At 42.7% G+C, this 16,011-nt stretch overlaps 1 protein-coding gene across 3 annotated transcripts in view; it reads right to left on the reverse strand.

Annotated features, from left to right (window-relative positions):
* Positions 1 to 16,011, reverse strand: part of PDE4B (phosphodiesterase 4B) — a 261,207-nt gene that overhangs the window by 68,443 nt on the left and 176,753 nt on the right. The gene's annotated exons all lie outside the window — the stretch shown is intronic.

Raw genomic sequence — 16,011 nt, forward strand, 5'->3', positions numbered from 1 at the left:
CTCTGGCACATGCAGAGAACTTCAGGGAAGGGGATCAGTGTTGACTGCCAATTAGCGCTGGTAGTACGCCAAGCAAAACTTTGTGGAGCTCTGTGTGTGTGTCTTTTTAGATAGCTAGAGATATATAAACAGTTTAGCAGGACTGCACTAGCACTCTTGTGACTCAGAACAAAGAACTTGTATATCCATAACTGGATCTTCTCACATAATTTTATTTTCCAAAAAGCAGCTGTGGGAGGCCTGATTTGGATGGGGGCTGCAAAATAGAGCAGTGGGGAACCTAATCTTTTCTCCTCGTTTCAATTCTCTGCTGCAATACATTCCCCCTTCCAAGCTGCCATTAACTGCAGACAGAAAACAAAGACAGGCACCCTCTGTGGCACAAATTCTAGCTTCCAAATATTGCAATTTTTAGACTTTCAAAATCAACATACACCAAGCAAAGAAAGCTAGTATACATGTCATTATCATGTATCATGTCAGCAAGATTATGGCTGTCTCTGGCGAATACATGTGCACACCATAATGATCAGGAACCATTCACCTAATTTGCACCAGATTAATAAGGTGGCATCTAGAAGCCCGTGGCATGTAGGCAACACCTCTGTCATTTAAGAAATTCTTTCAATGGAACTCAGAATTCCAATTTAAATGTCTCCCAAGTTCTCTTAGAATTCATATTCCCAGTCTTTAGAAGGTCAGCAATATTTAAAATATTTTCATCTTATATATCTCATTTATTGTCCCTATTTACCATCGCAAATACCATTAATGATCTACAAAAGATCTCATTTTGTAATCGTATCATGGCAAGAAAGTTACTACATTGCAATTTATGATATTATGAGAGTACAAAGAAAATTTGGGAGAATTTCATAATGATATCTCTTTCCTTTGTGTGAAAAATCAAGGTATCTTAGAAGCTTCAGTTATAACTTATTTCATGTGTATTTGTCTCTGACCTGTTTATCAGCAGCTGCTTGATTCATAATTTATTCTCCTTTTCTTACACAGTCTGTGCGAGCCAAAACAGTCACACTCAGAATGTTAGCTTTTCAGGTAGAGTGTTAGCTTTTCAGCAGAGTACTCAGTTGACACTGACTGAATAACGTTATAAATTATGCTCACCATCCATTCCCAAAACTAAGAAACAAAATCACATACAGAATGTCTCTAGATATTCCATTAAAACGTTATCTGTTTCATTTGAAATAGTCATTTGATTCAGATACCAGATCAATCCATGCATGCAAATACATTCTCCTGTCTCCTCAGCAACGTATGGCACACAACATAAGGTTCATGGTTCATGGGCATTCGCAGCTTTATTTAGGCCATCTGAAAGGTCAGTGTTACTCAACTGTCATTTCTCCTGTTTTCCATACACTTTTAAATGTGTTTCACATGTAGAAACTCATCTGCTTCGTACAGATAAAAAGGTAAATGGATGTGACATCATAATGATTTCCCCCTAAACTTCTGGTTAACAGCCACATTCTTATTCACACCTTTTTGTACTTGAATTAAAACTAAACCTCAGTGTAATCAGGGAGAGGATTGAATGGTGCCAGCAATATTTAATATGATCCATAGCTTGATGCAAAGTAAATAATGAGTTGAATCCAAGTAAGCTATATTTCAGTAAGTCACCTCTGAATAGGACGTAACAGGATTCAACACTATTTTTTTTCTTGTTAATTCTGAATACAGTGGTACCTTGGATACATACGCTTCAGGTTACAGACTCCGCCAACCCAGAAATATTACCTCGGGTTAAGAACTTTGCTTCAGGATGAGAACAGAAATTGTGCAGTGGCAGCGGGAGGCCCCATTAGCTAAAATGGTGCTTCAGGTTAAGAACAGTTTCAGGTTAAGAACAGACCTCCGGAACGAATTACGTACTTAACCCGAGGTATCACTGTATAGAAAGAGGCAAATATAAAACCTTCTTAAAAAAAAAAATCGAATTCAAGCGATTACTGTAGTATAATAATGACTGTGTATTTGAAAGTATTATCCCCCTATTTCCTAGACCTGGAGTGGGGAACCTTTCTGCATTAGAGGGCCAAACTCCCTCTTGGGCAGGCTTCCAGGGGCCACATGCCTGTGCTGGGAAGGGCTAGAGGAAAAGTGGGTGGAACAAGGAATGCCCATGTTGTATTTGTACAGTAGGTTAGTTTCTACATGCATCTCTCTCTATCCTCTGTCCAGGCAAGCAAATCATCGGAGTTCAAGGACATATTTCAGCTGGGGGAGCACACTCAAGAAGGCCTGGGAAGAGGGGCTGTGGCTGAGGAAGGAGGGAACCTGTGGATAATTTTAAGGGTCAGGTGGAGATGGTTGGTGGGCTGCATTTGGCTCCTGCCCCTGACCATTCTCATGCCTTTCATAGAGAGTATTAAAGTGTTGGGGGGAAACTTGGATGATAGCCTAGTGTGGCCACTCCTTAATGCCTTTTTGCTTACATTTCTGTAAACATATAAATGGCTGTACAGTGGAACCTCGGTTCCGGAACGCCTCCGTTGTCGTATGTTTTGGTTCTCGAATGCCAAAAAACCTGAAAGTAAATGCTTCTGTTTTCAAACATTTTTCAGAACCTGAACGTGTGATGCAGCTTCCGCTGAGTGCAAAGAAGCTCTTGCAACCAATGGGAAGCTGCACCTCAGTTTTTGAACGTTTTGGAAGCCGAACGGGCTTCCGGAATGGATTTCGTTCAAAAACCAAGGTACTACTGTATTTGTCTTTCTCACTGATAAAGGAAAGCAATGGTTGGTTTCTACAACTGTAGGGTCCTTTAGATCACTACCTTTTTAAAGAACACCCCAAAGGTAACACCAGGGGTCAGCAAACTTTTTCAGCAGGGCGCTGGTCCACTGTCCCTCAGACCTTGTGGGGGGGCAGACTATATTTGGGGGGGGGAGAAATTAATGAATTCCTATGCCCCACAAATAACCCAGAGATGCATTTTAAATAAAAGCACACATTCTACTCATGTAAAGAAGAAGAAGAAGAGTTTGGATTTGATATCCCGCCTTTCACTCCCCTTCAGGAGTCTCAAAGCGGCTAACATTCTCCTTTCCCTTCCTCCCCCACAACAAACACTCTGTGAGGTGAGTGGGGCTGAGAGACTTCAAAGAAGTGTGACTGGCCCAAGGTCACCCAGCAGCTGCATGTGGAGGAGCGGAGACGCGAACCCGGTTACCCAGATTACGTGACTACCGCTCTTAACCACTACACCACACTGGCCACACACTCACCAACACGCTGATTCCCGGACCGTCCGCAGGCCGGATTTAGGAGGCGATTGAGCCGGATCCGGCCCCCGGGCCTTAGTTTGCCTACCCATGGGTAACACGGACAATTGTTGCTTGTTATTTTAAGGAGGCAAAATGTAACACAGCAGTAGGCTCTCAAGATGGAGAAGTTTTGGGTAACAACTGACCTCAAAGTTAACCACTCAAAGATGAGATGATCACAAGCTCGATGGATGCTTCTGCAACCTCAGGCCTCTCCCTCTCTGCTTCATGTCCTGAGTCTGCATGGCTTCCAGCATCTGGCTCTTCTCTCTCAATCAAGCCTGTTGCTTCTTCAGCATCAACCATTCTGTTCCCCTTCATCCTCAGACCTGTCCTCAGGGTCCCACCACCACTTCCCTGGCTCTGAGCCTCCTCCTCTAGGGCTTCCCTAGGGCATTTTCTGGCTAGAGCTTCCCACCATTCTTCAACATCCAGCCAGTCCCTGAAATCAACTCATGCCATCATGATTTAAACTCTAAATACCGCAGAGGTGTCAATAGTGAATACTATTAATGAGCCCCATATTAGGAATCATAGCAAGCAGCTGCTATTCAGTGAGTGCCATCTACTGGAATACAGCATCCCAGCTGTAGTTCTAGTCATTGCCATGATAATTACTCAAAAAATCCACCCATCTGAAGCCAGAGGTGGGCAACTGGGTGCAGTTGGTAATACTTTGTAGATGTAGAACTATCTAGAGAAAACATGTTTAAATAATGGAGAAACAGATGTACTGATCAGACTAGATTGTGACTCTTGCCTTTGTTAATATTGTTTGCTATCAGCTGCCTATATGCCACCAGCTCTAACCACCAACTTACCAGATTTTCAGTTCATGATGCTGTTAACGGAGAAATCTGAGGGCTCCCTTGGACAAAAAAACAAGGGCACCAGCCAGGAATACCAGAGCAAAACAGCAGCCAGTAGGCTTGGTCTTTATTGAAGACTGTTGCGACAGATCTCCCACCTGCCACCAGGTGAAACAAGATTGAAGCCCTGAACAAAAGAAGACCCCAACTTTTATTAGCTACTAATCCCCCATGCTACACCCCAAGGGGTTCAGGGAGGAGTTGTGGTGGTAACCTGAGTGTCTTTTCACCTTTCCGGTTCCTCCTTTCCCCCTCCCCATGATTACATTCCTGAGGACAAAGAGGAGTTCACTGTTTCCTGCCCCCCAGAGGGAAGGGCTGGTCACTGTCCTTTGTTTCAGTCCGTACTGAATCCACTTCCATATGCAGGTCCTTTGTGAGTGTAATGATCTTCTGTCTAGGACCATCAAGGTTGGCATGCCAACTGGGTAGGGCTCGCTGTGGACATGTTGGCTGCCTTGTGTCAAGTCTCCCCCCTTTGATAGTCCTTCCTTCATGGTGTAAAATAAAAGTGGAACGGTACAGATCTGATGTATGTCTGATTTGTGTGAGTGTGTGTGTGTCGTGTTTGTACAAACTGAATGATTGGGGGGGGGGTCCTGCAACAATGCCCACTAGGAAATGTCATTTCCAACACCTCATCATTTGTTCTTTGAGCTCTTTATCACATTACCTTTAATTAATTTAGATTTAGAATTAATGTAGATTATTCTATAAATCACACCAGTACAGCATTGTAACTGCTATGCCATAGTAACTTGCATTTTAGCCAGATTAGGAGATTTAGTGGCAATCCTATCTTTAACCACCTTATTTAACTTGAAATACAAGAATACATTCCTAAAAGAAAATAAGATAATAATCTTTCTATAGTCTTTGGAGATCCATATTAATCTTCATCAGACAGAATGGAAAGATAGCTCAGATCTCAGGTACAACAAATTACTACTGTGGAATATTATTTATAAGACACCATTCAAACAGTCCAAAGACTGCTTACAATGATAAACATACATACTATTTCATATATAAAAATGTTTTTATTATAATTTTAGAGTGGCTGGGGAATGGAGATGGTGTCTGATTGGGACCTTGCCATTTTCCCAAATAAAACCCTGCCCCATAGTTGCCATTTGACCCATATTGTACCTGATGCTTTGCCATGTTGAGTAAAAACAAAAACAAAAAAGGTGGGTTTGACGTTTTTGTAAATGAGGAAAGTGACTTAATCAGCAAAATGGCACAGTGAAAATAGTTAATTCCCTTCCTTCCCCCCTTGCCCTGCGCCTTAATTTGCTAAACTTCTGGGAATTGATGAGAGGGGAGCCAGCTGCATAACGTGTAATTCAGGAAGCTAGCATATGTATCTGAGGCACTGCTAGCAGAATAAGGAGTTGAAAAAAATCCAAGAGGAACAAATTGCATTCCTTATTGCTAAAGCAGAAGTTACAAAACCAGCAAAAGCATGATAAAAAATGTTTCCCTCCCCACCTCCTACTGCCTTCTAGATGTTGACCGAAGGCAGGGCAGTAGGGGGCTCTGTAACATTACTTGTCAGCACCAAGTATTCTAAGTAGGAGGGAGGCGTGAAAGCAAAATATTACAGATCTGTGCTACTGTATTAATTCACTGAAATGTGCATTTTAGGAGATACCAAAGCACGACACATTGCACACGATGAAAATACACATTGATTTGCTCCAATATTAAGTGCAAAAGAACTCCGATGTGTGATTCTGTGAAAAATACTGTGGGATAAACACACCCACCCATCCATCCCGAAACCACATTTTCTAGACTGTTACATAAGACCTAGACATTATTTTTTGCCTCAGCTAAAAGTGCAGAGCTTTAACTATAGAGATGCTAAAAGAAAACTTCAAGCATTATTTTTCTAAGAGAAGATCAATTTGATATTAATTGGAAGGGAGTGGAGAGAGGCAGACTAAGTTTGTAATTAGTGAAGGCTGCTTCTGTGTGCCCTGAGAGCTGACAGGAAAACCATAAGGGGTTTTCTGGTCTTTTGAGTATGGGTAGAAAAGTTGGTGTGGGGACGTATTGCTTGTGACTATTACTGTCAGCAGCTTTAGAAATATTTTGAGCACAAACCTGTGGAAAATATGGTATGCACCGTACTTTTCCATGTATAAGACGAGGTTTTCCCCCTCTAAAATTATGTTCAATGTGCCTCGTCTTATACATGGATAGTGAATGGGGTGGACAGGTGATTGGCTGCAACTGTGGTCAGTGATGATTGTTGGCTGCTAGAAGGGCTGTTTTGGATTGGCTGCTGCTTCTCTAATTGGGTTGGCGATTGGTTTCTGCAGCAAACACTGCTGTGGATTGGCTGTCGCTGCCGCGATTGGCAGTGAAGGAATGGGTTTCCAAAACCCAAAACTGACTGTGCAGGCAGTTTTTAAACTGCACCAAAATCCCCATTTCTCCTTAGCTAAAATGCATAAACTTTAGCCGTTGAGCAAATGCAAAACAAGAACACAGCTCTCTCCCTTATCAGTTTGACGGCAAGACTGGCCTTGACTTTACCAGTAGAACAGACACAGACATATCTTATGTCCTGACCACAAATGACGCAGAGACCCAAGTCTGGGACTAACGCCAGAGCATGTTCTCGGAAATAGTGACCTCTTGCTCCAAGATAGGAGTAGGAACATGAATATCCTTTTATGGTCAGGAGTGCAGGAAGGAAATCCCTTTTATGGTTAAGAGTGCTGGAGCAGGAACATATGTGATGTCAACCTACGTATACAAGCTGACGTGGTTGGAAGGAGGGAGAGGGTGCCTGGAGGATATATATACTGCATGAAACTTGTTATTTCTTTGGACTTGCTGTGGACTTGATCACGCAAGTGCCTTCTGCTATCCGGAGAGCAGAATAAACTCTTTCTTTGAATCAACCTCAGGTATCGTTTGACTTCCTTCCTCCTGTCCTGGAGCAACGCTGACCCAATCGGTGGATTCCAATAAGGCTACAGCAGCTGCTGTTCTGGGACGCACATGATTGCCACCAAACAGCTTTTCTCAGTCAGGCAAGAGAATTTTTGCTGGGGAAGGGTCTGTTTGCGATTGGCTATCGCTGTGGCAAGTGGGTGATTGTCAGTGTCGATGCTGCATGTGAGCGATTTTTGGCAATTTCTCCCCCTAAAGCTGTAAAACTCAGGTCAATCCCCACCAAAAGCTAAACAACTCTGAGCCATCTCCCCCGCCCCACATTCTTAAATTTGAGTCCCCTAAAATGGGGGGGGGGGTCTTATACAAGGGGGCGTCTTATAGACGGAAAAGTATGGTAAATAAAATATGGCTATAGTCATAAAACCTTGATTTACAATACGCCCCACCATGAACGAGCTGTGCAATTCCTAATTATAGCAAAAATCAAGAGCTTGGACTCTTGCTTACAACTTACCAGTAGGAAGTAAGTAGCTCTGACTGTTTCCTCTAAGGAAGACTGCTGAGCAGGTATAAATTATGATTGCCAGGCTCTTCACACATACTTTTTGGTCACAAACATTTTGATCCAGCAAGGAGTTCAGATAACTAGGAACTGGGGCCGTTTGACCAAATATCGGTTCAGAAATGCAAATATTGAAATGTAGTTGTAATTATTTTTATTAGGACCCATGGAAGGTATGGGGGGGGGGAGCAGGAGATTCAGAGTAATCTCAGTATTTGGATTTTGAATTGTTGTTTGTTGTTTGTTGTGTGTGTGTGTACACACACACACACACACATATATAAATAAAAATTAAAAAATTATTTAAAAAGAAAGAAAGGAATGCAAATATGTTTCTATCCCCATCCCCTAAGCCTTAGCGGCATTAGTTCTTCAGTTCAATAAATATCATTGCAGTTGGCCTTTTTTCTAAATCCCAAATCTGAGATAGCCACAAGATTTAAAACCTCAGGTTTCATTTAAAATTAAAGTAAATCACGGCACAAGGCCTCAGGGAAGCAGAAATGGTTTAAAATAGGTCCCAGGCTCTGCAAATTAGTTTCACTAATTCAGATGAAGGGGGAAATTATCAGAATAATATTCTAGCCAACAGTCTGGTTTTCTCTGGAACTCAAGGGATTATCAAATGGGTGTTAAAACAATATGCTACTGTCCTGCCTCATGGCCTAGTTCTACATTATCCCAGAAATGTTCAGAAACGTATCATGTGCAGCCACTCTCCTTTGCAGGCCATGCTCCTCCTTCAGTTGCTGGTCGTGGCACAACTAGTAATGACATGACTCCATGCCTTTCAAATTTCCTAGTTTATTGAGCCAATACGGAGCCAGAGCAGGCAACATGTCAACAACAGCAATGGCCCTGCCATTTGGCAGAATGAGGCAGCTGCCTAGGTCCAGTGATGATGTGGCAGGGAGGGATCTTGAGAAGTCATCCAACCCAACCACAACCATGTAACAATGCTATAAAGCCAACAATGATCAAGATAAACTGATGGTCGAGTTGTATCAAGCTCAAGAACCTGATTCAGTAGTATGCGCTGAGGCAGACATCCTGTTTGGATGTTGTCTTTATTGGACAAGACAAAGCACATGCAGAGATGTTAGAGAGTGTCCAAGGTGACAAACTCAAGAAAGGAAGAAATTCTTGTTGCTGCTGATACATTTTACACAACACTCACCTGAAGTGGATTTAAAACACACACACACATCTATATTTAACTTCCCTCCCTGCAAACACCTGTTATGGGGGAGAGAGAAACATATAATCACAGGGCTAAAAAGGACCCATGTAGTCCTCTAATGAGGTCTCCTGGGCTTCACTATTTCCCACATGAATGGAATGTTCACGCAAAACTATATACAAGGCTCTCTGGAAGCTATATTCTGCAAGGCTAAAAGTGCTGGGAAAACTGTCCTTCAGGGAAAGTTGTCCAGCATTGGCAGTCTTTTAACTGAATAATGTCTGCTAAAGTTTATAAGGAATCCAGTGCTCCCCAGAAGAGTGTGAAAGCCACAAGCCCAGATACACAATCCTTTGATTTTCATATTCCACAGTCTGCTCAGATATTAGGTAAAAAGGTCAAGGTAAAGGACCCCTAGAGGGTTAAGTTCAGTCAAAGGCAACTGTGGGGTTGCGGTGCTGATCTTGCTTTCAGGCCGAGGGAACCGGCGTTTATCCACAGACAACTTTCTGGGTTATTTGGCCAGCATGGCTAAACCTCTTCTGGTGCAATGGAACACCATGGTGGAAACCAGAATGCACGGAAACGCTGTTTACCTTCCCGCTGAAGCGGTACCTATTTATCTACTTGCACTGGCATGCTTTTGAACTGCTAGGTTGGCAAGAGCTAGGACAGAGCAACGGGAGCTAACCGTGTCATGGGGAATCAAACCACCGACCTTCTGATCAGCAAGCCCAAGAGGCTCCGTGGTTTAGACCACAGCGCCACCCGCGTTCCTATATCATCCAGATATTAGCACACCACTAACAGAGGAAGCAAGGTGCACCCTGCCAGGTACTAGACAGTTGCAGCCAGTTGCTCACACAGTTGAACTATGCCACATATTCTAATATACTTTACAAACAACCCCCATGGATCACCAACCATTCTAACATGTATTTAAATACCAGCTTCTCATCGAATGTAAAATTGGTCCAAAACTGAGGACTATGCATTTGCACATCCGCACATTTTTACATGTATGCAGAAAGGTATTCACACATGTGCTCCACAGAGCAATTTCCAGTCCTGAAAGACCTTTCTGAAAAGTGCTTTAGCACTTAAGGCTGGATGATGTCCAAAACACCAATCAATCGTGAGACTAAGAGAATTATCTGTCTACCAGCCCCAGGGAAAGTCTGGTAAAGAGCAAGATCAAAAAAGCAAGAGAAATCTAGTGGGCATTGCCTTTATGCAACACCATGAAGGTCACATGCGACATACTCTATTAATCAGCCACATCAACCAATAAGACTATTTGAGCAAGGTAAACAAAACAAAAATGGCCAATATTAGAGAGTCGCTGACTATTTACTCAGCTGAACCGAACAGAAAGGATGGCCAGCTCAAGTCGGACATGAAATATGTTTAAATTTCACACATGATTATAGTAAGGCTGCATTCTGCAAATTTATTGAAAAAATATAGTATTCCACAAGACAATGTTTTATTTTTCAGATACTGTCATCTAAATACAGCTAACTCAGGTATTTCACAGTAATCTGATGGTTCTGGAGCTTTTTCTCCCTATTTGCTTCATTTTATTTACTTCTGTTCTCTGAATATGGTTTATTGAGTGATCAGAATTACACAGATTCATGTGCAAGGAACTGATGTGTGTGTGTTATATGTCATTTGATGTTTACACATTCCCTCCTATTCCTCCAGCAATGCCTAGCCTCGTTCACATTTCATGCAAAGCCATGGTTTGTTTAAGTGTGATATTCAAACAAACCATGGCCTGTTTACTGAAGGCTTGGCTTGCTTTCTCCCTGCCTACTCTTCACTGGCTGCCAATATCCTAAGTAATTTTGCAGTGCCCTAACCTGGCATTACCAGACCCCTCTCCACTGGCTGCCTGTATGAAAGAGTTGAGATCTCCATCAAACTGTTTGGCTGATCGCAGCAGCAGCGCCATACCAGTACCCCTGCCTTCCCCTTTCAAAGGAAAGCCTAGCATTTCTCAAGTCAAGAAGCTCTTTAACCTTTTCCTTGTACTGCTCTGCTCAGAAATTTGTTTTTCGCTGTTTTGTAACTCCCCATCCACTTTTGGAGAAAGTGAATTCCTGGCAAAACATAGGAGTCTTTGGGGTGGGATGGGGTAACCCAGCACAGGACACAGTTTTGAAATTCATCAACATTCCTGACATACACCTGCCTCAAAATAATGCCCTCACCATAGGATATCTCAACCTGGAAAGAAGTCCCCTATCAGTAATCGCCAACATTCTTAAAGCTACCAAACATTTGGGTTAAACCACAGAGCCTAGGACTTGCCAATCAGAACGTTGGCGGTTCGAATCCCCGCGACGGGGTGAGCTCCCGTTGCTCAGTCCCTGCTCCTGCCAACCTAGCAGTTCGAAAGCACATCAACGTGCAAGTAGATAAATAGGTACCGCTCCAACGGGAAGGTAAACAGCGTTTCCGTGCGCTGCTCTGGTTCACCAGAAGCGGCTTAGTCATGCTGGCCACATGACCTGGAAGCTGTACGCCGGCTCCCTCAGTCAATAAAGCGAGATGAGCGCCGCAACCCCAGAGTCGGTCACAACTGGACCTAATGGTCAGGGATCCCTTTATCTTTACCTCTAAATACCCCAAACCCACAGGAAATGAGTCCACCTGTATGCCGTGCTAATAATCAGTAAGCACTTTTAGAAGTTCAACCAGAAAGCCAAAAATCCTTTCCTCTGCCCACCTTGACTGTTCCCTTTCCGCCAATGAAGATACTTGTTTTCATGAAGGATCATACTTTCTTCATCACGAAATTAGGAAAGCAAGCACCAAATCCTGTGACTGAATGCAAAACAGGGGTAGTGTGGGAGGGAACGCATGCTTGAACAAGGCGGTGTGATCAAAGGTCTGTGGTACAAGTCGGTAGTAACTTGAACTTTGGGGAAAGTGTGGGTTAGTGGTCCCAAATGAACTGGGATATGTCAGGCATGGGAAGGTTCAAGTTGCAGCTGCAAGGAAAGAGAGTGTGCTCCAAAATCTTTCTTATGAACTTCCATTTGGAGGTTTCTGTGCACTTTTTTCTGTTGCTTTGCATGGTAAGTTAAACTGAGAGGTAGTCATTAGTCAAAAGACAACCAGTGAAGTTCCATGGCTGAATGAAGATTAGAACCTGGGCCTAGTTTCAGTGTTGCCCCCAACCTGCAGAAGATGACCATGGGGACGGAAATGCAAAATTTGTGTGTATGAATCCTAGCCCGTAAGTACGCCCAATATGCAAGACCATTCAACATATTTAGGGCTTACTAAATTAAGTGGGGAAGCTTTAAGATATAATTTTCACACTTTTTGGAGCATGAGAGAATTTAGGAGAGCCTTAATTCTTCCCTTAACCCAAACTATTCTAAAATTGTACAATCAATGTTAGATATTGTAAACATTAATTAAATATATGTTCAAAAGATAGGGAAAAACAGCATTGACACAGCTATTCATTCTCTTAAGAGCACCTTTGAGCTTGTAAGTACCTGGAGAGAGAAATCAGAAGGATATTAAACTGTGTAAAATATTTGCAAGTTTAATTCATTTTTTGACAAATTTATGCTGGCAAGCAGATTATCATTTCACACAGTTCACCCTGTGTCCTTACGTTCACCCTGTTATGTGAGCCTGCAGAAAGCCATTGCTCTGAAATCTTACTATGGAGTTCCACATGTTGTGAGGCAACACTATTTTAATACAACTTAATAACTGAAAAGTGGAGTAGAATTGGACATGGGTGAGTTGATGAGGGAGGGGGGAACTACAGTGGTACCTCTGGTTACGTACTTAATTTGTTCTGGAGGTCCGTTCTTAACCTGAAACTGTTCTTAACCTGAAGCACCACTTTAGCTAATGGGGCCTCCCGCTGCTGTTGCTGCGACGCCGCCACATGATTTCTGTTCTTATCCTAAAGCAAAGTTCTTAACCCAAGGTACTATTTCTGAGTTAGTGGACTCTGTAACCTGAAACGCATGTAACCTGAAGTGTATGTAACCCGAGGTACCACTGTATACTCTGCTGTTCCAGAGAAGTGGACACGGAGCAATGGATCCAAACTATAAGAAAGAAGATTCCACCTAAACATTAGGAAGAACTTCCTGACAGTAAGAGCTGTTCAACAGTGGAATTTGCTGCCGAGGAGTGTGGTGGAGTCTCCTTCTTTGGAGGTCTTTAAGCAGAGGCTTGACAACCATATGTCAGGAGTGCTCTGATGGTGTTTCCTGCTTGGCAGGGGGTTGGACTCGATGGCCCTTGTGGTCTATTCCAACTCTATGATTCTACTTCAATGCCCTAGGCTCCTTAGATCATCTTCAGAGATATTCATAGCTGCTTATTTTCTTCCTGTCAGACCAGTGGGTTCTTTGGTAAAGCCAATCTTGTACAATAAATTGTGCCAGCTTCAGCTTGGACATACTGTCCAGCTTTGAAGGATAAAGTGAATTGTAAGGGGGGAGGGAGAGAAACTCCTCTTCTACACTATCTAAAAGAATCTGTGCCAATCTATTCTCCATGAAGATAGTGAACCCAAGCTGCAATTGTTAGTAGTGGAGCATCCCAGGATTGCTATTTGCCCAGGAGAAATGTCTAAATCCGACCAAATCATTGTTGACAAACTGGATTTACCAATAGCTACTCCCTTTATCAAAGCTCCAGGCTGTTCTGACTAGGCTTTTAACTTGCTCGCAACACAGCTCAAAATAGAACTTAACTTTGGTGGACATGTGAAACACCTCCTCTTCTTGATAGAACATCATCCACAGAGCAATGCACAATATGTAATGAGAAAAACCAAACTTCTGTCACATTTGAGCATTATTTATAACCCAGGTCTTCTGTTACTTACTTGAGAACATTATATTTATAGCTGTATGTTCCAAGCTATATTAATACATATTCTTCTTTCTGAATGTGTCTGCAATATTTCCTATGCTTTCAACTATTTTAAAAACATTTATTTTAAGGACAGATTGTTATTTAAGGTACGTACACCATACATTTAAACCCCACTAAGAATCCTGTGAACTGTAGCTTACCCACCACAGAGCCACTATTCCCAGCACCCTTAACACACTACAGTTCCCAGGATCCTTTGGTAGGGGGAACTAATGTTCTTTAAATGTATGGTTCGTAAGTCAGCAAAAACCTAACTTTGGATATTTACAGGAACAGCATCTTCCCTCACAGGAATCTGCCTGCTAGTATATTTTATGCTATTTCTGTTGCCCTTTTGGGCAGAAAAGCAGCCTATACATCTAATCATCTAATTATAAACCAATAAGCAAACTTACATTGAGGCTATTGACTTCTGTTCTAGATCAATCCAACTTTACTGTTTATATGAGAATACAGTACTGCATAGGCCGGAACCACACACCCACTGTTAGGCACTTCAGTCTCACTGAAGTAGGCTGCAAGATTGCAGCAAAAGATTGCTCAACTGAGATAACAACAGTGATGGAGCAAGCAATAAAAGAAACAGCCACTTCCTTCTCAGGAAAAATGTACTGTCTAAATACACCAAAATCCAGTTAATCTTTCAAAAATTTATGACAAGCATATAAAGGCATAGCCTTTTGCGCACAAAACTATTTCACACAATCATAAAAGTTGCTCTCCCAATAATTTTTTTTTATTCATTTTCTGCATTATATGTAACAAAAGGGTGAATTTTTATAAATAATGAAGTGCGAAAGGCTAGAGCGGAGCACTCTAGGTAGCTCCGAATAATACTTCAAAATGACAACTCCAAGAAAGGATAACTGCATGCCATTATCTGCTGGTGGTGCATTGTGATAGAGAAGCATTAGCCCCAACCAACTGAGTGCTACTTTGTGTAACTACAGCATGTGCCAGACTGGCCTTTCAAAAACATCTCCCCTTGGGAATTATATATATATATTAAAAACAGGAATTCAAAGTTACCCGCTGAAGTTCAGCCTTTCGGGGAAGAAAGCAACATGGACTAGACAGGCTGTGCGCTTGCAGAGCTTAATCACGTTTTAACTTCTATGGAGAGCTTAGGGGCTACTACTGCACTTAACTACAGAAGACAAATTTGGGCCTCAAGTTTCTCTACTCCAGCAAAATCTGGGCTTTGGAGCAAGTTGTAATCTAAATATGGCAAGCCAAGGCAGAAAGGCTTAGATAGGGACCCAAAGATGGGGTGTAAACGTAAGGAACAAAATGTGCGTATGTATCTAGTGCGTTGTGTCTTTACTACAGCTCTTCCCACGGCAGAAGAGAGTTTTAAACCACATTTAAAGCAGCATAGCAGCTTCTCTGTGCAGTGTTGAAAAAATGCAGCTGTGAAACCAGGAAACAAAACCGTATGCCGCTCCACATATAAATATTATTCCCTTATTTGGATATTGATCCTACTTCTTACTATACAGATTATTATGATGACGGCTCAGTTCAGAGGCAACATTAAGCCGTGGTTAAGCAGGAGTGAGCACTCCCTTCCCTCTCATCCCCTGATGTTTGGTGCCAGGCCTGGTGTCAGCACCTGGCATGGCGAGGCGAATTCTGGAGGAGCCCATGAGCCCAGAGAGCTCACTGCAGCTGATGCTGGCCTCCTTTTAATAAAAGAAAAACGCAAACATAATTATGGCCTGGCACTATGACTAGAAGTACTAACATGCACTATGTTGGGGGGAGAGCCCACAGACACCAGATGTAATGAGGACGGCAGCAGTGGCTTCAGCTGCTTTGATCAGTGCTTCTCTTCACATATTCAGGCTGAAGTAGTGCCAAGCAAGCTGGAGCCGTGTAGCTTTCAGCTGGAGCTGTCCACTCTGCTGCCCACTGCTGTCTGTCACCTTCACTCTCTTGTAAGCATGCAACATGCGGGTATGTGTTAACGTTAGGGAAGGAATGTAGGCGGCTGCTTTACATTAAGTCACACCAGTTTAGTACCCAGCTCGGTATTTTCTACACAAAATAGCAGTGGTTCTTCGGGGTTTCAGACAGGGGAAATTCCCAACGCTACCTGGAGAGGTCAGGAAGCCGATGTTCTACCACTGAGCCACATGTATTTGGGTAACCCACCAGAGAGGGCACTTTGCCCAGGGCCCCCTCAAACCTGGTGCCAGCCCCGTCTTGCCAGGCTGAGAGGAGAGCAGAAGTATAAACTATTGTTGTTTAGTCGTTTCCGACTCTTCGTGA

Source organism: Podarcis vaucheri (genome assembly GCF_965113315.1).
Source record: "Podarcis vaucheri genome assembly, chromosome: 6".
NCBI lineage: Eukaryota > Metazoa > Chordata > Lepidosauria > Squamata > Lacertidae > Podarcis > Podarcis vaucheri.